Source organism: Hermetia illucens, chromosome 1 (assembly GCF_905115235.1).
Source record: "Hermetia illucens chromosome 1, iHerIll2.2.curated.20191125, whole genome shotgun sequence".
Classification (NCBI taxonomy): Eukaryota; Metazoa; Arthropoda; class Insecta; order Diptera; family Stratiomyidae; genus Hermetia; species Hermetia illucens.
In genome coordinates, this window is record NC_051849.1 from 194,374,950 (window position 1) to 194,400,135 (window position 25,186).

The 25,186-nt window shown below is 41.9% G+C and overlaps 1 protein-coding gene across 2 annotated transcripts in view; it reads left to right on the plus strand.

Annotated features, from left to right (window-relative positions):
* Positions 1–16,063: 16,063 nt before the first annotated feature.
* LOC119652350 (adhesive plaque matrix protein) overlaps positions 16,064–25,186 on the plus strand; it is a 71,720-nt gene continuing 62,597 nt past the window's right edge. The window contains exon 1 of one of the 2 annotated variants that reach the window (XM_038056686.1): positions 16,064–16,467. The gene's annotated coding sequence lies outside the window, so the exon portion shown is untranslated. The remainder of the gene's footprint in view (positions 16,468–25,186) is intronic. The other variant, XM_038056526.1, reaches the window with a different exon arrangement.

A 25,186-nucleotide genomic window follows, 5' to 3' on the forward strand; every position in this document is an offset into this window, starting at 1 on the left:
TCGGGCAGTGTCGCTCAAGTGTGTATTGTTCCGTATATATAAAGATATTTTGACAGGCAATGCAGTTTGTAGCCGCGTCGCGTCGTGTAACGTAGACGGGGTCGTACCTAAGAGTTCAGTTTATTGCTTCATTTCAAAATGTGCAGATACCTGTATATACATACTCTTTTTGATGGTGGTGATCAGCCAAAGGGTAGTATATGTCCCAGAGCGAAACGTGGATTGGTACCCACGATGGAGTATAAAACCTGGGAAACGCCTGCTGAACCAACAAAAACAGCTCTACTACCGAACTCTATCTCAACCTCCACTTGGTGACTGCTGGGAGCTCTTTCTTAACGATAAGCTGCAGACGTAGAATGAAGAAAGCGAATCTTCTTCGCCTTAAAACGGGACAAATGTACTAACTGGTGCTCCAGGTTGGAGGTTGAGGCTGACAACCCTACACGGAAAACAACTTGTTACGAAGCTACAACAGGAGCCTCGGACTGGACGGATAACACAACGAAGAACTCGGCAACGACAACCGTTATTTCTGGTTTACGCACTTTCTTATGGAATGTGCCCTCCCTGTACGGAGATGGAGCTGCCAAGCAGCTAGCCGATACCCTGTCCCAATATAGGGCGGATGTAACAACGTTACAGGAGTTGCGTTGGACAGGGGTTGGTTTAGAGAAGAGTCGCTACACCATATATTATAGCGGCCATCCAGTAAACCATGTGCTCGGAGTAGGTTTTTTAGTCAGCCAAAAAATTAAACCTGCTGTTATCGGCTTTGAAAACACAAGTGGACGGCACTCTGCGCTTGCGAGGCAAATTTAGAAATTTAAACCTCATTAGTTAGTTAGTTTAGTTAACTGGGGGGAACCGCAGCTCCGAGCACTCAGGCCATTGTTAGGCCCATAGTGCTATCCCCGTAAGTTGGCTATTGAATGGCTTCCCGCCTACGGTGTTCGCAGGCTTTAGCGAATCTTAGAACATTCTCCAGAGGCAGAGAGTGGGCAGATTCTTCATTGAAGAAAACCTTGCCAAGGTGTCTTCGTCTGAGATCTGAGGATGCCGGGCAGCTGCATAAAAAGTGCACAGCCGTCTCCTCCTCCTCCTCACATTGGCTGCACATAGCCGAAATCACTACCCCAATCTCTTCCATATGGTAGTTTAAGGGGCAGTGTCCCGTCAAAAGCCCTACTAGGGTTTTCATGTTCCACTTCTTAAGAGACAACAAAAATGCCGCTCTAGTAGTCCTAGGCTCTTTCACAAGGATTTTCGCTTGCCGGCAAGAGTCCAAATTTCTCCACTCGGTTGCGTGAATCTTTGCAATTTCACCCTTGAGAGTAGACTTGACAGTAGATGGTCGGATTCCAAGAGCTAGTTCTGGCCCCACCATTGTGGATCCAGACCCTCGGCGAGCCAATCTGTCAGCCTACTCATTACCGGCGATGTTAGAGTGCCCCGTCACCCAGATCAGGAATGTTTCGTTCAGTCGGCCAAGTTTCAGCAGCACCTGATGACAACTCCACACCAACTGGGTTGATATGTTGTTGCTATTTAGTGCTGATAATGCCGTCCGACTGTCGGAACAGATTCGAATGGTGCGACCCCTCCATTTTTATCGCAGACATTCTTCTGCTGCCAATGAAATGGCATATATCTCCGCCTGGAATATGGTCGTCATTTTTCCGAAGGGTCGGGCCAGTTCTATAATCGGATTCTCCGAGAACACCCCTGCGCCCGATCCATCCTTCATGACTGACCCGTCGGTGAAGATTATTAGGTCTGTAATCTGAAAAGACTTATGGCCACTTGTCGACCATTCTTCTCTTTCGGTGATTATGACAGTGTATGTCTTTTCAAAGACGAATCTGGGAACCATATGATCGGTCGGCATCAGGGCTACCGGATGTTTTCCAAGGAATTTCCAGATAGACGCATGACCGTTTGATTGGCCGCCTTTCCACACTCCAATGGTATCGAGCCTATATGCGTCGTTGGCCGCTTTCCGTTTCACCTCCAAGTGAATGGGGGGTAAATTTAGGATAGCTTCAAGTACCGCAGTCGGCGTAGTACTCATTACTCTAGTAATACTTAGGCAACCAAGTCTCTGATTCTGCGTTAGCAGCTTCCTGCTGTTAGTAAAGTTCAGTCTTGGCCACCAGACGATACTTGCATACATCAAAATGGATTTTATTATGGATGTATACATCCAGTATATCCGTTTGGGTGAAAGTCCCCAGGTCTTACCTATCGCATTCCTACAGCACCAGAGTAATCTGCAGGATTTCTGATATTGTTCCTGGATATGATGCTTCCACGTTAACTTGGAGTCGAAATGTACTCCTAAGTACTTGACTGTTTGTGCCAGCTGAATTTCCGCCCCTGCTAAGGGGCCCCACCTGACGTTCCTAGTTAACATAACTAGTCCAGTCTTCCTAGCGTTCACCGTGAGTCCATTGCGGAGGCACCAGCTGTGGATTACATGCAAACTTGCCGGTAATTATTACGGCTAGGTCGTCCGCAAATGCTTGCGCGAAGAATTTTTTGTCCTCCAGGAGCCACAGCAGGGTATCCATCGCCAAGAGCCATAACAGTGGGGAGAGAACCCCTCCCTGTGAGCAGCCCCTGAGACATCCTGCTTCAATAGACTTCTGGCTGACCGATATGTGGATTTTTCTCCACTCTAGCATGTGAAATATCCAACTGATTAGCAGCGGTTCGATTCCATGCTGTCTTGCCGCATCACAAATTGCCGCGAATGAGGCATAATTGAAGGCACCTTTGAAGTCCATGAATCCGCCTAAGGCGTATTCTTTTCCGAACATCGCCTTTTCAATTTTTGCCGTAAGTTCATGGAGTGCTGTCTCCGTGGATTTGCCTTTCTGGTAGGCGTGTTGGCTATGGTGAAGTGGCCACTTAGGAATGTGTGTATTCCTTATGAACCGATCTACTAGTCTTTCTAGTCCTTTTAGCAGAAAGGATGTTAGGCTGATCGGTCGAAAGCTTTTTGCGTCTGTGTAGGTGGGTTTTCCTGGTTTGGGAATGAACAACACCTTCACATCCCGCCATTTAATTGGAATATAAGCGTGTGCTAGGCATGCATGATATATATTCCGAATGTGTAGACCCATGGCATCCATTCCTTCTATTACTAGCGCAGGGATGATGCCATCCGGACCTGCAGACTTGTATCTATGGAACGATTTAAATGCCCATTTCACTCGTTCCAATGATACTACTTTGCATGCCAGATTCCAGTCTCTCGGTTGAAGGTTGTATGCACCTGTTGGCCCCGAGATTAGATTTTGGATGCTGCCTGGGAAGTGTACTTCAAGCAAATGATTTGCCGTTTCTTCATCGCTTTCTTTGTACTTCCCATTCTGTAAACGTAAATAACCCAGTTTCTGGCCACGTTCTTTGATCAGAATCCGCTTCAGCTTTGAGGTTGCCTCAACAGAGTTAGTCTCTTGGCAAAAGCGTCTCCAAGCTGATCGTTTAGCCGATCTTATGCTCTTCTTTAGAGCCTTCTGTGCCTCTTTATAGCGATTCCACCTAGTGCTTGATTCACCCTTCCGAGAACGATTAAGGAGCATCTTTGTCGTTCTCCTCTGTTTAAACCTCATTATATCGATCGATCGATTTTGCATTTTTGCCAATTTTTGTTACCCGGGGGTCGTGGAAATTTTCAATTTTCCCCATATCTCGCGTCCCCAGCATCGCCGCTTGAAAATTCTTGCATTCCCATATTCTGTGTCGCCTTCCCGTTCGAACGAGGTATTCCCGGTCGTAAACCGAAGATTTTGCATTTTTTCCAATTTTTACGACCCGGGGGTCGTGGAAATTTACAATTTTCCCGATTTTGACCAGCCTCTCTGGTCTCAAATTTTTCGCGATATCTCGCGTCCCCGACATCGAAAGCTTGAAAATTCTTGCATTTCCTGAATCAGGGCCGCCTCCCCGTTCGAGCGAGGTATTGCCGGTCGTAATCTGCCGATTTACGGCCCGGGGGTCGCGAAATTATCAATTTTCTCGATTTTGGCCAGTTTTTTTTTCTCGAATTTTTCGCGATATCTTGCCTTTCCGTTAGCGTAGCTTGAACATTTTTGCATTCCCTGAATCTGGGCCGCTTCCCCGTTCGAACGAGGTATTGCTGGTTGTAATCCGCCGATTTTGCACTTGTGCTAATTTTTACGACCCGTGGGAGTCATGGAAATTTTCAATTTTCCCGATTTTGGCTAGCCTCTTTTGTCTCGGCTTTTTCGCTATAGCTCGCGTCCCCGACATCGCAGCTTGAAAATTCTTGCATTCCCTGAATCTGGGCCGCCTCCGTGTTAGAACGAGATATCGCCGGTCGTAATTCGTTGGACCTATAAAGGACATTTTAGGGTGTACTTTGGAGCATATCGTGGTATATAGTGTAAGGACCACGCTTGAGTGTTTTAGTATTGTAGGAAAGTGAAGCTATTTAGGTTTATGGATTGTTTGGAATATTTAGGTTATCGATTAGTATGTCCTTTCGAGTGAACGCCTGGTTCTTATCTAGCCCAACCAACTCCAATCAAAAAGGGGTTCTTGCCTAAAAACCTTCTTCATTTTGGAACAAATTTTCATCTCCATGAGACCATATGGTTGCGTTTTAATGCAAATATGAAAAAATGTTGGTCCAAAATAAATGGAAGATATAACACGTGGAGCATATGTGGATGTCGTTAACTAACTACTTTATTTTAATAAAATTGAATTTGGTCTTCTACAAAAGGAAAGGGAAAGACCGACTTCGGAGAGGCATATCCTCTTGATCAAGCAGAAGCCCCCAAAGGAAACTTGTTGGTTATGAATAAGTTATAAACCTTCCAATTTTTGAAAATTTATGCATGTCTCACGTCACTTGTGCAGCCATGTGCAATTTAACGAAAACGCAGCACTTTTCAAGCAAAATTTGGTCATTGTTGTTCAACCACGATTGCATTGACCATACGGTATAACAATTGAGAGCTCAAAAAAAAACGGTTGCGCTATAATCCACTTATATGTGAATGTATATAAGATAAATGGTCAATTAAGAGAATCGACCAGGGATATTGAGCTGGTATCGAATGAAAAGCAATTGGTCGGTGAATGAGTGCTTGACTTGCAGATGGACCAAAATTTCAATATTAGAATTTGGTGGCATTTCGGGAAAGTTGAAAGATCTGTCGTCTAGGCATAAACATCGGATATCTGTTCCACATAATTGCCCAAGGACAAGATTTTCTCATCTGCACCGCATATGATTATTCGGAGATTTTATCTTCAATTCATTCAAGTTTTTTCAAATTTTGGCTTTGCCTAAATCTATAAATGATCAATCCGCCCGGCTACTTTCAGCCTCCAAGACTGGATGTTTTTAGAGGTCATAGTCGGCATCAATTTGTGATCGCGACAACACTTATAAGGTAAGACCACCTCTCCAAGTGAGTCACTGAGTGACAGTCCGTGGGTTGATTTCGCTCCGAACCCAACACAGTTCCAAATTGGAATTGAAATGCGATTCATGTTTAACCCAATCGGGAAATTCTGATTCTAAAGGAAAAAAATTCTGCTGACAATAAAATTTTCTTTGAGGTCAATCGTTGAGATGTAAACGAAGAAAACGTTGGATTCAATATGAATTGAATATAATTTGATTGGAAAACACTTGAGATTTTCATTGCGCTATTACGGAAAATTGCAGGCAATATAGACGGAGCGCAGCGCTATTAGCCAGATACTTGAGTGGGATGAACAATTTGACGCAAGTTAATTAATGGATTAGCCCCGTTCTGCTAATTCTATCAATTCACGCACTGGGAAGCGATAAAAGGTCACCTTACCAAATACGTTCGCGATTGTTAGTATCTTTTGCGACTGAGGAAATCATATACTTTTGTTTTATGCTCCATTGTTGTATTAGATAAATTGGCTCTAACAAGGCATTTATTTGTTTTGAATGATGATTGCTCCCACTCTCAGATCTAATTGGTAGATGGTAACGCGACTTAAGCGGTGCATTTTGGGAGCTGAGCTAGTGAGCTGCTTCTAGCGCGCGATGATTAATGCATATTCCATCTGTTGCAAACATGTGCCAAGTATATTAAGATGACGCTCAAATCTGAGAAGTACCTCTTCAAAATTAACATTTTTGGTGCCGGGAATTACCTTTCATGGTAGCGCATCTAGATGGATTTTAGGGTTCCACGCAAATGCGTCATTCTATTTTGGGTATTATATTTTTAAAAACCAGAATGCATATTTCATGATATCCCAACGGATTAGATTACTAGTGGTATTGCATGTCACGCCTGGCGTATTTGCATTGCCAGAATTCATGCCCGAACAGACAAACCGATCCTACTTTTCTTTTTGTCAATGAATTTTGTTTATTTCCCCGAATAGGTATTTCGGCAGTCACTTGCTGCCTTCTTCCGCGGAATGATCTCAATATCCCAATATCCTTAATCTAAATATATACTAACTATTTTAATCTAATTATTTTAATGACTGGGCCTTAATTATATCTTATCTCCTCTGTGGTATCAGCGAATACAGATATGAGTGCGCGTTACCCCTATCTGTATTCAACCGGTGCTCTTTCCCAATGAAGAAACTCCCGTAAGGGTCCAATTTGTTGGGCTTTCAGCACCGTTACCTTCTCCATTTTATGGTCATGTTCTGCAATACGCCGGGCGACTGCAGAATTGATATGTGTTTTTCTGCCCCGTTTTATTAGCTTAGCTTCTTTTAAATGTTCCTTGACCCAGTGTTGACCAGCCGTTTGGTTTGCCCTACCTATATACATAGTATAGCCATAAAATCTGTCAGTAAAACAAATCTTTATTTTTCACGCAGTAATAAACCAAATCAATCGAAAGTACACCATTAGAAAAGGGAAACATAGAGCTTTCAAACGAAAAAAGGAATATTAAAAATGGCCTCACGCGGTATGAAACTGCATTTCTCGAGCTGCACGCACGATGCTGGCCTTCGAATTCCCCGAATCGGTGTAAGTTCGATCACAGGCAATCTCCTCTTACTTACCTCGAAGGCTGTAATCCAGAGGATTTAAATTCGGGCTGCTTGAGGCCCATTCAACCGCGGTTATGAAGTCAGGAACATGCGCCGCTAACCACTGCTGAATTATCTTGCCTTTGTGAGCGGGGGCGGAGTCCTGCTGGGAGCATCACGGCTTTCCAGCGAATAGAGATTCTTTGGCTTCATAACAATTGTGACCATTTACTCGATCATTTTGTCGGGTGAATTTTTCCCCGATGGTAAAAATTTTTTCATCAGAAAATTGCGATATTTTTTTACCAGGAAATGATTCCAGAAGAGCAGCACACTGAGTTGGCCGTATTTCCTTCGGTTTTGGCGTTAACATAGGGTTAAAACATCGCTGATACGCACCGGGATCGAGATCTTCTCGTAAAATATGACTGCTACTTCGCGTAGAAAGTCCCATTTCCGCCGAAATGTCAACCACATCAGCTGTTTCGCGATATTGAGCTAATGTTCTAAACACAAATCGTTCGTTTACCGGTTACCAAACTATGAATCTTTTTCGGCGTATTCCCACATTGGTGAACTTCACGTGCTACTGACCTTCAGAACCTGAAAGTCTGACACAAGTGGGGTATGGTTAGGTACTCTCATACGCAATGTTACCAGTTTCGGCGGCCTAACGCTTCTGATTATATGCATCAACTGACAGAACTTATGGCTATACTATGTACAAGGGCAACCCTCACAAGATATTTTGCGTTTTGAGCGTGTGAATCCTGCTTGATCCTCCTGCTTCGATGAATTCTTTGACCGAGATTCGTTGCAAAGCTGGGAACATTCCCTTTGAGTATATTATATTGGCACGTTGTGTGTCCATCATCATGCTCTCTTGTTCGAACAAAGTTGTTAGGCGATTTCGTTCCTTCACACCTTGCATCTTCCTAATTAAGCTCTGGATTAGAGTTGGCCGAAATACATTTTTAAGGTTTTATGTGAAACAAAACCTTGTTAGAATCGAGTCGGTGTCTGTCTGTCTGTCATACCTGATTCATTCGAAAACGGTTGGACCGATTGTCACGATGCGTGTGATCTGTTGTTCCTTTTACATTCAGCAAGTGGCACCTTTTTGCGTTAAGTTTAAGGGGGGGCTCCCCATACATGTGAATGGGGTGCGACATTTTTTGCTCATGGCCATGTGGAGTATCAAATGAAAGGACTCAATTAGTACTATTCGAAACTGGTTCTATATTTGATATCGGGTGAAACGTAGGGGAGTGGCGGCTCAAAATATGACTCCTAAAACAACTGAAAAATCTGGAAAAAATCACAGTGGTGCATCTCTACGAAATCTAGGCCTTAAAATACATCCGGTTCCAATATCTGCAGATATTATAAAGTTAATAATAGTAAAGTGAATAATAGTATATTTTCACATTTTAGAAATTTACTTGGCAACCCCCCTTATGTCCATCCTAGAAGTACAACATTCGGTATGGGGATGAGGGATAACATAATGCACAATTTGGGCAAGTTTGAAGAACATTCAACTATTATTAAGGTTATAGGAGGTGAAACTTTACTATTTTTTGTGAATTTCGTGCATTCTGCAACGTGTATGACGTCATCATCACATATCAATTCGGCAATACAATAACGAAGTGAGTTCATACGAAGGGGGCGGAAAGAATTATTTTGCTTTAGTTTTTTAGTCATTTGTGTAAGAATATTACTTTGAACAGGCTCAGGGGAAAACCCGCACACAGGCAAATGCGTGGCCGCCTAACAGAAGCCATTCGTGGGAGCAAAAAGAATTGCTTCAAACAGCTGTGTGACCAAGCCAACATAAACCCTTGGGGCGACGCCTACAGAGTGGTAATGAAAAGGCTGCTGAGGTCACCCCAGGTGACCTGTCCGCGCCTCCTGAAACAGATTGTTACCAATCAGTATAGTACACGAAAATAGGGAAAGGCAAATGGTTGTCCAGCGTTTGGGCGGCGGAGCTGGGGCGGACGTGTCTTTCTAAGATTTTTCCCCCTCCGTGTACGAACAAGAAAGGCATGTTTGTATGTAGGTATATAGTACATGCGTGCTAATGAAGTTGTACATTAAACCAGCTGTATTTGATATGCGTACTATAAATGTACATATATGTGTATGCTACTGTGCACGAAGTAAATCGGAAATAGGGGTACGATCAATTTATATACGTGCATATTCGAAAGTATTTGGAAATAGGCAGTTTGTTTAGGGTGAGGATAGTATCTGTGGCTGTAATATGAACGTATCTCTTCTAGTTTCGAAAAATGTGAAGGAATATGTTGGATTTGCAGCTATATACGGATAGAAAAATGTGTGTTGAAGTTTCTTAAATAAGATGAACACAAAACCTTTATACCCAAAGTAGTATAGGCAAAATTCTGTGCACCATGGATCGGTAGGCGGCCACTTTATGCTGATATGAGTGGTTAGACGTCCCGACAATGGTACGTTGTGTATTCGATGGCTACCTATATATATCGAATTCGAAGCTGTTATTCCTTTTTAGCACTTTGATGTCGAGAAAGGGAATGCCACCGTTTGATTCCTCTTCCATCGTGAATTTTATATTAGGGTTCCACTCGTTGATTTGGTCCAGTATAGCTTGCTTATCCCCCTCTTTTACAATGGCTAGAACGTCATCCACATAGAGTAATTTCTGCTTCAGTTTCAATTTTAGTTTTTCTAAGCTAGCAATATTTTATGAGATTCTAAGTGGGATACCCCCACCTTTTTTCATAGATTCCCATCGGTTTCAGTTAGTTTCAATAGTTCCATCCTCGATTGGGCTACAGTCTGAGGTCAGCTCTTGATCTCCTGGTGAAACCAGGTTTCTGTGACTGTTGTTGTCCATTGAGTCCTCCTATCTGTTGCGGTTTTTTCGGGGTGGTCGTTTGCTCTTAACTAAATCCGTTTGTCATCCACCCTTTTTATATGGCTCCCTTACAGATTCATGATTAAAGGGGATTACAGGTTCGTCTGAAGGTGTCTCGCTATGCTTGCCAACCTTAGACAGGTAAAGAAAATCTGCTCCGCATTTTCGACTTTTGTTAATCTCTAATATTGCTTGTTAGTCAGATATCGACTTCCTTCGCTCACTTCCTAAAGTCTTCCAGAGAACAAAATTTTATTAAAATTGGACAGGACATGAGGGGAAGTCGTGAGAAATTTAGGTACAATACCTGTAGCTGACAATATTACGGGAATTACAACCATCAACTCGAGACGCCAAATTTCTTTGTTTTCCCCAGCCAGTGGTTCATACTTCACCTTCTTCTCCACGTATTTCCGTTTAATGTTGCTATTATGGGGGATAGCAACATCAATAATATACGCGGAGTGACCCGTCTGGTCAACTAACAGCACGTCAGGTTTGTTGTGTGGAATGTGCCGATCATGTATCAAGTACTGCTTGCGACTCATATCGATAAACCGGACATGTGTCCATGATCAGCCCATGCTTGTATGCAAGGTTTTGATGGATCACCTAACATTCACCATTATGCCTGGTGATGTATTGCACCGGTGCCATATAAGTGCAGCTAGAAATGAGACGGTCCAACGTCTCTAACGCCGATCCACACATTCTGCACTGGTCGTTCTCCACACGCTCGTTGATAAGCTTTTTATAAGCTCCGGTGGCGACTACGCCGTCCTGAATGGCAAACATGAACCCCTCCGCCTCAGCAAAGAGCTCGCCAGCACACAGCCATTTGTTTGTCAAATGCAAATCGACAAATCGATAATTCACGTGTTTAACGGGTATTGCCTTCGACTTCCATTCATCGATCCGCCCTTGCTCCGACTTCACCCTACTCAGAGGATTGAAAGATTGATCCTTCAAGTTAAGTGGAGTCAGCTCACAGTCCGCAGACAACCGCATGCAAGGGACTCACCTGCTCTTTGCTGTAAAAATAACTTGAAATAATAAAACTTGTTTTTTTCTATTCGTTAGTGGAGAATTTTATTTTGCAAAAACCGATATTTCGGGAACCACTTGTTCCTTTCATTAATGCTAACAAGTCTGCTCATCATTGCTATATTTATACTAGTCTAAATCTATAATAGTTTTCTAATTATGGCTAAATTAGTTTTAAAGACTTATATTTAAATCCTGAAAAAGCAGAAATATTTCACTACATTTTAAAGACTTATTTGTCTATTCTGAAAGAAGAAGAGGTGTTTATCAGTTTTGTGAAAAGTTTTTTAAATAAGGGTAAATAGCAATTACCTAGATCTGAATTCAGTCTAGTGTCTACCGGCTGTTTGCTAATGAATAAGCTTTCATAGGCGTCCAGTTGGTTAATTTTCCTCACCTGTTTTAACACTTTCAAATCATCGGCGCTTATTTTATGGCCGCATTCCACCATATATTTAGCCACCATATATTTTGTAGGTTTTCGGGAGTATCTAATAGCCAACTCTGCCTCCTTCGTATGCTCCCTAAATCTAGTAGTTACCAGCCTTTTCGTTTGTCCGATATACACCTTCGGACAATCTGAGTAGGCGATTTTATTATACCGCTCATCTCCTCTACCGTTTTTCGGTCCTTTTCTTTAGCCAGCTGGAATGTTAGCTGGTAGATACGACTTGACCCTACCAGTTGTATATCGAACTTTTTCAATGTCCGTTTTATATGGCTGGACAGATTTGAAAAGATGACACTTGATCTTTTTAATGCGGTAGAAGTCGATTATTGGGTGTACAGTGTAGTGAGATTATTACGTTCTATCTTCGTGTTTATGGTAGTGCTGGTGTACCCGTTCTTCCTTCCAGTGTCTATAACGTAGACACCATAGACACGATGATCAGGAGACACGCACGGAAGATAGAACGTAGTAATATCATTACACTGTACACCCCCCAAGTGATTGTAGCTGCAGCAGTGACATATCAGCGCACAGTCGAGATGCAATCTCACCATTGATTTGAGGTAGAATTCTCGGAGTTGCTGGAGATGCATAGAGCCTGGGAATACCTGATCTATGCAAACGATGCATTTCCGAGAATTTTACACATGCTCTTTGGAATTTGTTCCGAACCTCAGCGGAAACCTCAGCTGGACGGTGGAGAAGAGTGCTTCGGTGAGTATTGAAACTATTGTCTGCAGTGCGGAGTGGTGTTGTTGATGCCACCGTCTCTGCCCCCATTAACTCTCGGTTACCAGTTTCCGCCATGACCTCAAGTCGAGCACGCTCCCTGCTGATGGCTGGAATTGTGTCGCTGCGAGAAATGAAGCGGCACTGGTCTGCGTTTCGCTGTATAGTCACGTGCTCTAATTGCGGGAAACGCTCGACGAGTCTCTGGTGCAACCAGGGATGGTAATATGTTGTACCCGCCCCCGCCGTTATTTCTTGGTAGGAGCGGATGATGAAGAGGTTCATTTCATCAGTCCACTTCATCCGCTGTCTACGTGAACCTGCTGAAGAGGTCGTCACAGATTGTGGCGAAACAGCTGCAGCGGGCGAAGCAACGCTCCTGGTCGTCGTGGCGCCTAAACGTCGAACCGCCCCACCACTAGCGGTTTCGACGACGTGCTGTCCATTACGGGAGCCCGACCCAGTCACCAAGTCAGACGACTCCCGCCGGCTATCCGTACCGGACCTCAAATTTCTCCTTCTTGTCATTTTTGGTAGTGCATTTTATCCCTAACTGCCAGGTGTAGTGATAGCTTTCTTAGTGAGTAATCTGCAAGACTGCAAATTTCCTGCGCTTTCCTCACCTAGTCACTGAGATGCTGCGGAGGCATATAGCCATTCAGACTGAAGCTTATTTACTGGAAGCCATGCCAGAAGTAATATAGATCAAAAGGTAGAACGCCATTATCAGAGTGTTTGGAAGAAAATCTAACTAGTATTAGCAAAGCTATACTTGATCCAAGCTGTCCGTTGTGTGTCAATTTACTGTACTTCAGGATACTATGGGTGCATAGTGTGCAACCGTCGAGATAACCTCACTCGTAAAGTTAAAGGCATTTTTTATGTCAAGAGTCACCACTATGTAGCTTCTTCCTTCGCACCTTTTTTGGGCATTAGTGCACCGGCTCAACCGCAGTAACAGCTACCTAAACTTTTGGGCATGAAGTATTAAGATCGTTTCTTACCTTCGTCATTAAGCAAAACAATGAATCTCCTGCCTTTGCGGGAAATATGCATCTACTGGTCCTTATCCACTGGCTTTTCCATAACATGGTATATTTTTGATTGTGGTTTAGCTCAAAATTTCAGCTCCGTCGTATCTTAGCTGAATCCGACGTTAGTAAAATCTATTTTTGATAGGGTCGGTCGATTAAAAAAATTTAAGGGGGTCTTCTTACGTCGTGGTTCCACCAAATTGATTTTTTTTAGCATATTTTGAAAGTAGATGATGTTAAGAATACGCTGAAAAGGGATTTCGTGAAAAACACGTTCCTTCATGGGAGGGGGAGTATGAACACCTGCCGTCTTTTTGAGCGCTTAGTGGTATGCTACCGCTCCGCTCATCAAGTAGCTTCAGACCGAGATCTAAGGGACTTTCACAAGTTTTCACCATGACCATATCGAGGATCGGTCTTCTCATAATTTATTAGAAAGATGCTTGGGTGTACATACTCAAAACCCAACGAATCTCCAAAAGCTCTATTTGAATTTTGGCATTCAGTCAGAACATATAGGGGGGCCAATATAGACTTGGATCGCTATCTCGTTGGTATGGTGCTCCGAGCTAGAATAACAACACCACTCAGAATCCTCTCTGACAATCAGGTGAGAGTGAGTACTGAAGCCATCCACAATACAGCCATTAGCAGCACCTATAGGAGGGAAATGGATGCCGCAATAACCATAGTCAACAGAGCTCCTGGAGATGAAGCATCAACAAATGATCTTCACAATCACCTGAAGAACGTTATCATAGATACGTCCACAAAGATACTTGGTCCCAGCCGCAAAAGGAGTCGGAACGGCTGGTTTGACGATGAATGTAAGCTGTAAACTGAAGGGAAAAATGCTGCATATCGAGCAATGTTGCATTCTCAAAGAACGCGGGCACATACGGAGACTTATCATGAACTCCGGTGAGTGAAGTAGCAACTTCATAGACGGAAAGGGAGGCCCAGGAGAATCAACAGGTCTGTGAACCCGAGAAGTGCAGGGAGTAACCGCACCGGGCACGGAAGTTTCATCAACAAGTCAGCAGGATGAAACCTTATACACCGCGATGTTCATCTTGCTGAGACAAAGAGGGATATTTGATTTCCGACAGAATGACCATATTGCATCGTTCCAATGTAGTATGGCCGTGAGAGAATTTGGTATCCCAACGAAATTTATAACATTGACTAGTCTGATCCTGACCAATGTACGAGGCCAGATAAAAGCAGCAGAACCACTCTGGAGACCATTCAACATCAACAACGGTCTAAGACAAGGGGATGCCCTATCATGCGTCCTCTTTAACCTGACCCTGGAGAAAGTGATTCGTGATGGAGATGTGAATTCGAGAGAAACCATCCTCTTCTTCATGACCGTCAGATTGTGGATACAATCCGGCGCAATAGGATTGCGTGAGCGGATCACTTAATGATTATGGTTAACGATGATCCAACCCGGAAAGTCTATAACGGCAATATCTATGATAGGAAAAGAAGAGGCAGACCCTGTCTGAGATAGAACGATGGTGTAGGCTAGGACGCCATACAGCTTTAACAGGTATCGAATTGCTGAACCTCGCCGCAAAACCAGGATGTTTGGAGTTCCTTATTAAGGCAGGCCTAGACTAGATACTGGTTGTTGCCCCGTTGATGATGAAACTTGTGGGGAGAGAGTACTAATGATGACCTGCAGCAAATCAGGGTTGGAGATCGATGGTGAGCGTTTACCCTTGATTAATGCCATGAGTGCTTTGTATGCACCTCCCCTTGAGTTGGAGTTCGTTTGCTTGTATAACCTCTCGAAGTGTTAGGTTTTATTTCTAGAGATGGCTTCAGTTGTGCAACTATTCAGACTTAAACAAGCCCTTCCACGTTGAAAGCGAGAGGCTGACGATTGACTAACCGGTTTATTGCACCATATCGCATTCCTTGCAGATCGATATGCAAATGCTGAAGCTATTACTTATCAACACGCTTTTTGCTTGCGGTCAGGATTGCGCCGTTTATATGAAGGGATCTTCAAATCTTTACTGTTTAATGTTCAGATTCATGTTTTCGATTTTTGTCTATTTACCGATAGCTCCAACTTGAAAGTCAACGATTATCATCTAAATACTTGATTATTAAGAGGGCGATAATATCTAATGCCCGCTAATCAGTATCTAACAAATCAAATTAGTTGAATAATTGCTTGAATAAAGTTTCACAAAGTGGAGAATATCGCGATGGAAACCCATGTGCGGGGGAGGTCTGATTCTTCCGCTATGCTATGATTATTCCGTATTTTTAGTCACCACACAGCAGCTATCATACCCCAGTCAACAAGGGGCCAAGGAAAGAGACATTCACCAACTGTTACATTTCAAGGTACAAATAATTATATTCATTGGGGCTGATGATGATATTCGATGACGATACGATGAAAGACTAAACAACGGACTTTTACTTGACTGTTTCATGTCTAACTTCCTAAAGGTCACGCGAATGAAATCAAACGCATAGTAGTATGTTGTGTAGTAGTTTTTTCAATCAATAGATGGCAAGTTGGCTGAGATATTAAACAAAAAATTCCTAATCATATCCGACAGGCACAAATTGCAACTTAAGTTAATCTTTCAAGGTGAGTTAAGTGGAAGTATCAAGTCCAACTTGGTTGACTTCAGCTCGACGAATCCGCTTAAATGAAAAGATACTCAAGTATCTTTTTCAATGGCTGGGGGAGGAATATGCATCTAGTCAGAATAGCAGAATAGTAGAGTAGTCTAATCCCATATCTTTGGCCGATCTATTGTCTAAGGTTGAAATTTTGGCAGGTTGTTGCTCGAGTAGGCGACTCCATACCACGCAAATCTATTCTAGCCGTTTGCCTCCTCCGAACTCCATCAGCCCCATGCCGCGAGTATGCTCCTCTGCTGGGAAGAACAAGTGTGGTGGCCCCCCAAGAAAAGTAGTTAACATTCGAGCTCGATAGTGCTTTGTTGGGGCCTGGTCGATGTGTGGAGCTCAGTTTAGCTTTAAACTCCATAACGATAGCATTCGATTTGTCCGCGTCAACGGCAACAACGACGACGTGTTGTCTTTCACACGGTCTTTAACTATTTTCATATTCGCCTTGTGCTATACGATCCTAAGGGAAGCGTCAGAAAAAGCAGTAGTGCAACGTCTCAGAATTAGAGTTCGTGGTGCGGATTTGTCTCGTCATCTTTGCTTGTTTATAAGTCGGGCACGGTTGGGAGATAAGTGGATTCTGAAGAAACGTAAAGTGGAGTAATAAGCAGTTAGTTCTACCGGTAAGTTTTTTGTTCCGCGGTGTATTGGTCAGGCTTTTTGCTCGATTACTACAGTATTACTATAAAAAGTTGTGTTTTGTGATCGTTCGAAACGATGTGCTTTGTAAAAACCTTTTTAGCCCACCTTTCACTGAAGCAATGCACTTTTTGAAGGTATCTTTTTTTTCAAAAAAGATACTTGTTTTTCAAAAAAGATACTATGCATGCATGTTTTTGTTTATATTATGTATAGATATGGATGAAGTCACCAGACTCAGATTGGATTCGCAAATTTCTTACGACCTTTTATGAATATTTTAAAGTATCTTTCGTAATCGACGCATTTTTTTGCTGCCTTCATATTAGCATCTGAGAAAAATTGCATGCATGAATAAAAACTTTGATTAAAATTCTTCTCTGAAATATTTATTTGTCAAATTATAAATGAGCCATTGATATGGTAATCAGGGCATGTTGATAATTTTTTTTTTGGAATGATCTTTAAAAGTCAGTGATATTAGGTGGAAACAACAAACTGTTCTTTTGGTTCTGAACGAATGAGACTTTTCTTTACGGTGCTTGAATAACAGCTCCACTGATTTCTCGTAAAAAAGAGCAGAGTGAACAAAGCGAAAAAGATAAAGAACGTAATGGGTTCGATTCTGGGTCTTCTCATGTTCTGCTTACTTTATTGCGCTGAAAATCTACAATGCGTATCTGTAGACAATCATGAGATAGATTTAGATAGTTTAGTTGTTTTCGCATCTTTTTTTCAGCTGGAGTGAATTGGAGTGTTTATAGTGTTTTTGTGAGCTATTTTAGAGTAATTTGCAGAAGTAAATGAAAATATCGAGGCCCTTCATGATTTTTGGTTGAGGGGTTCACACGATCATTGAACTCCTAGTCTGAAGTTAGACTCCTTTACTTGGATTTGTCATATGGAAGGCTGAGAATGCCTGAATGTTTATTGAATCACCCCGCCATAAATGCTTACGTTACTGATTCGCTTCTGTTTAGGTAAGTCAGTTAGGGATCTGGTTTCACCAGACCAGCTGAGAGGGAGGGGGGGTTGGGGGAAGAGAAAAGGGGGATTTCCTGGGGCACGCAAATATTTCGGGGCGGGGGTAACCAAAATGGATTATTTATGCAATTTCAGAGGTGTCTGCCTGATTTTCGCCCCGGTGTCAGGTATTTCTTCCTGACTTTCCTTACTTCGCAATCAGTTGAAGCAAACTTAGAGCAACCGTTTTGGATTGATCATGTTCGACTTTCAAGTATATCTTCAACGATTTATTAAGAAAATTCCATGAAATTTTTAGAATTACTTTCTTATTGTTTACTTGGTCATTCTTGAGTTTTGACCTGGCATATTTTGATATGCATACTATCCTTGACTTCGTTCGACCACATGTTCTTTTTGTAGTCCCAAATCCACTTTCATGACGTTTAATGCCTTTAGTTTTCTCTGTTATTAAATATTTTGAATCTTCACAGATGAACTTTAATAATATAAGGAGGCGAACTGGCCTCTTTCGTGTCATCAGCAGAATCAGAGTTTCTCTGGATTCCCAGGTCGTTGATCCGAGATCCGTTACATGCATCTGGGGCTTTCATTTTCATATTCAAGGATCATCAACGGCGCAACAACCGGTATCCGTTCTAGGACTGCTTAAATAAGGAACTCTCGACATCTCGGTTTTTCGCCGAGGTCCACCAATTCGATATCCCTCAAAGCTATCTGGCGTCCTGCCATCGCTCCATCTTAGGCAGGGTCTGCCTCGTCTTCTTTTTCTACCATATATATTGACCTTATAGACTTTCCGGTTTGGATCATCCTCATCCATACGGATTAAGTGACCCGTCTATCGTAACCTATTAAGCCGTATTTTATCCACAGCTTGATGGTCATGATATCGCTTATAGATTTCGTCATTATGTAGACTACGGAATCGTCCATCCTCATGTAGGGGGGGGGGGGCAAATATTCTCGGAAGAATTCATCTCTCGAACGCGGCCAAAAGTTCGCAATTTTTCTTGCCAAGAACGCAAATTTTCGAGGAATACATGAGGACTGGCAAGATCATTGTCTTGTACAGTAAGAGCTTTGACCCTATGGTGAGACGTTTCGAAAGAAACAGTTTTTGTAAGCTGAAATAGGCTTTGTTTGCAGCCAACAACCGTGCGTGGATTTCATCGTTCTTTTATGACGACAATGCCGTAAATTTACTGGAGAAATATCGCACCTCATCAATGTTGTAGATCGAGATCCTATGGGCTGAGTGTCTTCTTCACTGGCCTTAGTCGATACTTTTAACGCAACGGTTTCAGGCCGATGGAAGATCCGGCAGCCTGTTCGTTCTCGAACACCGATAGGAATAAAAGTTCTGCACCTATTCGCTCTTTCTACTGTTAGGTTGTATAGTAGTACCTAGGTGGAGTTTTTTAGGTCTTTCTGGACACCAAACTTTGTCTAAAAGACAGAGAAAGCGCCTATTGCTGGATAGAAACTTGGGGGCCCTCTTTGGAAATAATTACTTACTCTCTCACACGTCTTTAACGGAGAAGCAGCTCTCGTTAGTAAAGTTTATCCGTACCATTTTACGGTATACATCTACGGACTCAAAGTAACACTTAACGCCTTGCTAGCTTCCATCTAGGAGGAGTTGCTTTTTAATCTGTTCGTACAGTTCATTATAATAACCTGAGGTATTGTTGTCATCATTTGATACTCATCCATCGATTTTGATAGCCTTGGTTATAAGTAAAGATTTAGCCGTTGTTGGCCGAGTATTCCCTGCCGCCATTATTCCATATTTTTCCTTAGCCGCCGAGATCCTTAATGATCCTTCCGCTTTCAGGTTGGCATAATTGGAGAGTTGTGATTTGCCCGGAGACGTTTTGTCCGAAAGCAATTTAGCCGGAGGTATAGTTTTGGACCTGGAAGGTTTTTGCTCGGAGGGAAACGTTTACCCCTGGATAAGACTTCGATCTTAGCAGGTGGGATTAACTGCAATCTAGGGTTAGCAGTGATAACGGAAGACCTGTTGAATCGCCCATTGAGGACTGGATTCAAACTGTGTTTCAGTTAAATAAATGGGGAATTTGAGTGTAGCCTCAGGTTCCCATCGATGAGCTCAGGGTCGTCCCCTCATTCAGGAATATCATGGTCTTCTTCTTTTTTAGCCTTTGTCCCGTTTAGAAGCGGGGTGAGTTACACCATTTTGTTCTGTCAAAGGTCTGACCAGGATGCAGTCGCCAAGCTTTCAAATCACCATTCAGCATATTAAGCCGTATTTGGCCGACCTTTTGGTCGTTTCTCATCGACCTCGATGATCAAACAAATCTTGACAAGTGAATTTTTGTTGGCGCAAATTATGTGACCATACCATTAAAGATGTCCCTCCCACAACTTCTCCATGATCGGCGAAACTTTTTATCGATCGCCAATATCCTCATTTCGGACATGATCGCTATTGCTCCAACGTGACATCTTCATCACCATTACCGTGAGATGCCGGTCACTGTATTTTGTAGTCAACCAACACTCAGAACCATAGAGGGCGACATGGCGGACGACGGGATCGAAGTTCACTTTTTTGTTTTTGCTTTTCGTAAATATTGACTGAGATAGTCTATGTTTACGTCGATCTCATTAAAACTGAGGATCGCCTGGTATCGAAAGTTGACCGTTGGTGACACAATCTTAATCTCTGGAACCATTCTGTCCTCGGCACAGCTCCCAAATATGCTCTAAAATCATACGGTTTATACTGCCGTACGCTAATTTGAAATCCACGGAGGTCTGGTGCACTTTTGGAGCACTTGCTTCAGTGAGAGAGTTTAGACTACTGTGGATCGGCCATCCTGAAACCCTTTCGATATTCGGCTAACATATTGTCATAAAAAAGTTAGAGTTCCGTCTGGAATAAAGTAGTAGATCGATAGGAGTGACTCTCAACTTCATTGATCATTGCACCCACCTTGTGTATGTATGGTTAGCCCTTGCTTAAACTAAATGTAGAACGATTTCATTCACTGCGTGTGTGCGAGATTCACAACTTCCATACACCAAATATTGTGTCAATAGATACAACTTCTCCTGAGAAAAGTACATGTCGCAGACAGATAGATGGGGAACCGATCTAAAATCTTCCAAATAATATTAAGAAACAATTAACTCTTATGCGTCACTACTCCCCCGTCTTTACTCTTAAGGCCTGCTTCTGCTAAGAAGCATTTTGGACTTGTAAATTGTGATATTAAGTCTCTAGTCCACTTGCACTTGCCTTACATAAAAAACCTGGACTCTGTTCAAGCAAAAAATGTCCGGCGGCAAAAAAATAAAATTACGAAGATGTGACTAACGTTGGGAAAATCGAGTAGCTCCTCGAGAAACAAGATATTCCTTGAAAGCGTACCCTCCGAGAAGGGTAGGAAAAAGGGCGTGATTCTCCCGGCCTGGAGTATCTTTGGGGGCCAAAATAGTGGGACTAACAGATTACATCACGCCGGGCCAAGGGGGTGGGTATGACTTTGTTTTCTGAAAAATGAAGTTTGAAACACAGAATTGCGCTTCCTTGTTAGAAAATCAGGCCTAAAACGGGGGATGCTGCAATTGACTGTCGTCACGACAGTCCATTCCATGATCTGGTAACAAAGAAGCTATTTCTGATGTGATCTTTGCACCAGGGTTCTTAGTTACAATCACATTGCGGCAGACATTTTTCGTTTAATAACCAGATATCGTCAGTGTACGGCTTTTCGGATCAACTTAAAACAACATTCTAACGTGTAGAGTACTTCTGAAATATGAGCAAGTCATCGTAGCCATGTCTATTGAACCTTTTCCTACGACTCGGACGCAGATAGAGGAGTAATCGCTAAATGCTCATGGCCTTCAAACACTACTGCTCAATGATGAGCAGATAAAGTTGCTGCGAGGGCCGTAACAGAAGAGGCAGGAAGGAGGTGATTTCCCTAATACCGGGGTTTTCTCAGGGGGTCTGGGAATAGAGGTTAATTTTGAAATTGAAGCATGGCCCGCATAATTTTCTCCCTGGGTCTAGATTCTTTTCCTTTGGCCTTGATTGATTTACTTATTTGTTTGATGAAGACAATACCTAGAAAACTTCCTTATTACATATTGTCTTCAGAGGGAGGAGCAAGTAAATGGATTACTTTACGCATAAAACTAGAGAAGGAGACAGAGTCGAAGGACCCAAGCGTTGTAGGACGCTCAATAATTTTATGCCCTTTTTCAATTATTAACTTCACAGTAGAGCGCATGGCCTTAAAGTGAGCAAGGTCGACGTCATTCTTAGAAGCCGGAAACTTCTTCCGCAATGCATGTTTCAGACGAATGTTATTAAGAATCTCCGTACGGGGTGGGTATGAACGTAGGTAAGCAGAGGAAGAAGGGATATAATAGGAGAGGTGATCGGACAGGATATGGTAAAAGGTGCTTAGAGCTTGATTACACGTTGACTTGCAATGTGCCCAGTTGAAAGGCGATATGTACCCAGTTGAAAGGCGCTAAAGCTAAGTTCAGACCATCAAACTTGAACTTAGTAGATTTACGCTTAGTAGATTTACGAGTTTGAACCAAGGAGCTCCGCTCCAAATTCAAGCGGGGGGTGGTGAGCGCTAGATTTGGCATACGGGGTGTGGAAGGAAATAAAAAGAGGTGGCGCGCGGGGGGTCGGAAAAGAAGAGATCGAGAGTGCGGCCCAAAGAGGTTTTGATGGTATTTAATTTGAATACAGAGAGCAGAGCAAGTGTTCATAAAGGAAGAAAGTAGGAGAGAAGCATGGAAGAGTTTGTTGGAAGGAATTGGAAGGCTAGGATGATTAGGACAGTGGAGCATGGGTTAAAATCTCCGCAAAGAAAGAAAGGGAGGGAAGGGAATCTGACAGTAAGGAGTTCAGACAAACTGTTAAACAATTCTTCATACACGTGAGCAGGGCAACATAGGGGACATATACACAAGATACAATGAACGGGAGGAAGATGGGCGAGCAACACAGTGAAAAGGAAAGCCAGAGGAGGAGAAGACGAGTTCGGCGGGGAGAGTATCTTTTATTGCAATTTGGACTCCACTCCACTCCAAAATATTTTCTCCTCTGGCCAAGCTCTGGTCAATAACGCGGATTTGCGCTCAATATAATTCGTAGTCAATATGTGTTCTGCGAATTATATAAAGGAACACTTAACATTTGCGAACCGCTTCGTTCACGCTGCTCCCAGAGCAGAGGTGAGGCAGCGTCTGATGATTTGCGTCTGCCCTGGTAAGAAACCGTAAAGCCGTCATCGCTTAATATTTAGGACTCCACCGCCGGTGGACTTACGAGATGCATCCCGGTCCCTGTCACAGCGGAAAGTGGAGTACCCTTCCGGGAGGTCGGAGTTTAATATGGCATCGCCCAGCCATTGTATCTTAATGGTTTGGAATCGTGGATGACGTAACACCAGAGTAGTAAAAAAAATTCATGCGGAAAATGTGGGCTCCGAAGAAAATTCGAGCTTGCTTTAATTGTATGCAGGTTCCACCTTTTGTTGCAAAGATGGTAGAATTCTATTAAACATTATATGTGAGCGTGATTCAGTGGACACAATATATTGAAAACTTTTAATTTTTTAATAAATATTTGAAAATCTTCTTACAGCAAAATCTTCGTAAAATGCTGGTAGTTATACGACTTTGGTTTTTTTTGGAAGTCAAAAATCTTGAATCCACATATTTTGGGATTTCAAAAAATTAGCACCTTTTTCATATCTTGTATATATTACCAGCTATTTATTTTTGTTATTTTCTGGATATAATATCATAAAATAAGATACATATTCGATACATATAATGTAGTAAGATCTAAACTCTGAATTTCTATACTAAACAAATTTGCTAAATGATAATTCTATAGTTTTCCGTTTCCTTGATTTGATTGACTACTTACCTAGAAACTGATGTATCTAATTCCACGATCGAATTCATGTCTCTTTTAATACCTTTAGATTGATTCCATTCCATCATTTTTTATCGTGCGTGCTTTTGTAACCTGATTCAGGTATTATTAGGTAGCATGTGTTTCACCTTTTAGCGTCCTCATGAAATTGTTATTAGATGAGTGAGAGCCAGTGGAGTCTCTCGTAACCGGTTACTGGCATCACAGTTATTTCTATTTAAGTCCATTATGTCATTGATTTTAGTTAGTTTACTAACAGATGCGATATACTGGGTGATGACGTTGACCAATTCTAACATTTGTCGTTAGTAGCATCTTTCGGAGGTCACTCGTATTTGTGTAAACAACAGATTAATGCAATTAATTTTATGAGTGCTTTATGCCAAGTAATTTATTGGGAATTATTGTAAATAATTTAGTCTATGATATATTGTACATACATTACGTTAATCGTACCAATATATGTACGTATGAGTTGTATGTGGAGATTTAATTAATCAAATATAGAATGCAACCTTTGATAAGTGTATTTTTTAGAGCTCGAAAATAGATCATGACCTTGATAAAAATGTTATACAGTGCAATTGAGACTCAAGGAAATTCAAATATATTGTTTTCGGGATCTAAGTTCATACAGTGACTGAAATGCACTCCTCAAGTCTAAAAGTAATCTTTTTAAATGACCAATCGGTTGTCTCCTAGTTGATACAACAAATTCTAAATAAGTCCAAAATTTCGACTTTTATTTATGTTAATTAATGAAATGATTGTAAATATATCATTGCAGTAACCTTTGAGTTTCAATATAGATACTTTAATCTCTTCATCCTAACTTTTCGAATAATTTCGAATACATTTAGTATTGAGGGTCAGTAAACAGAATAATTATAAAGTAATTTGAAGACTTTTTTGTGGATCTTAATTTTTTTCTTGCTAATACTGATTTTGTCCGCATAGATTTGAGAGAAGATGACTTTGTAGTCCCCTTATTATTGTAACGTTGCACAATGAAACTGTGAATCAGTTAATTCGTTAATTCGTTGATTCAATTGCAGTATGATTACGGCAAGTTTTCAAAGTTAGTTCCTTCATGGGTTCCATTTGCTTAAAGATACGAGACATTAAGTTAAATCTATTTTTGTATGCCGAAAATCTGGCGAAGCCGCTTTAGATTTTCGTCAGTGCTTCTGATAACTACTCTTCGAAAGAATCCTTTGTTCTTAGTTTTGGGAAAGTTATGTTGTCTGTTTCAAAAAAAGAAAATGTAAAAAATCATACATACCTATTCGTTTGTCGCTTTTATAGTTGAGAACATCAAGCAGATTAGAAGGTTAGATATCGGAACGAAGGATATTTTGAGGCCTGGGCAAGTTTATAGTTTGTTTCAGACTTTTTGGCTGGGGAGTTTCTAGGAATGGGTCCGTGATCGAAATGAAATAATTTATAGTCCGTGCGCCCATCCCAACAAATGTCAAAAGTAAAACTAGCTTAGGAAAGTATTAACCGAGACATTTCATTTGAAATCCCACATGACTATATTCGGTGAAAAAGAACTTACACCTCCTTTTCTGTCTATGGGGATCTCCTCTTTAACTCAACGTAGAACTATATAACTCACTACATACGTTCAAAGTTGCACTTTTTCACTAAATTTCGTGTCAATCAGTACAGCTGTTACTGAGACAAGTACGTATGACAGACAGACGGACGCTTGGTTACTTCAGTATTGTAGCCGAGAAGCAAAGTCGAGGGAGCGAAGTCTATTATAATCTTTCGCGCAG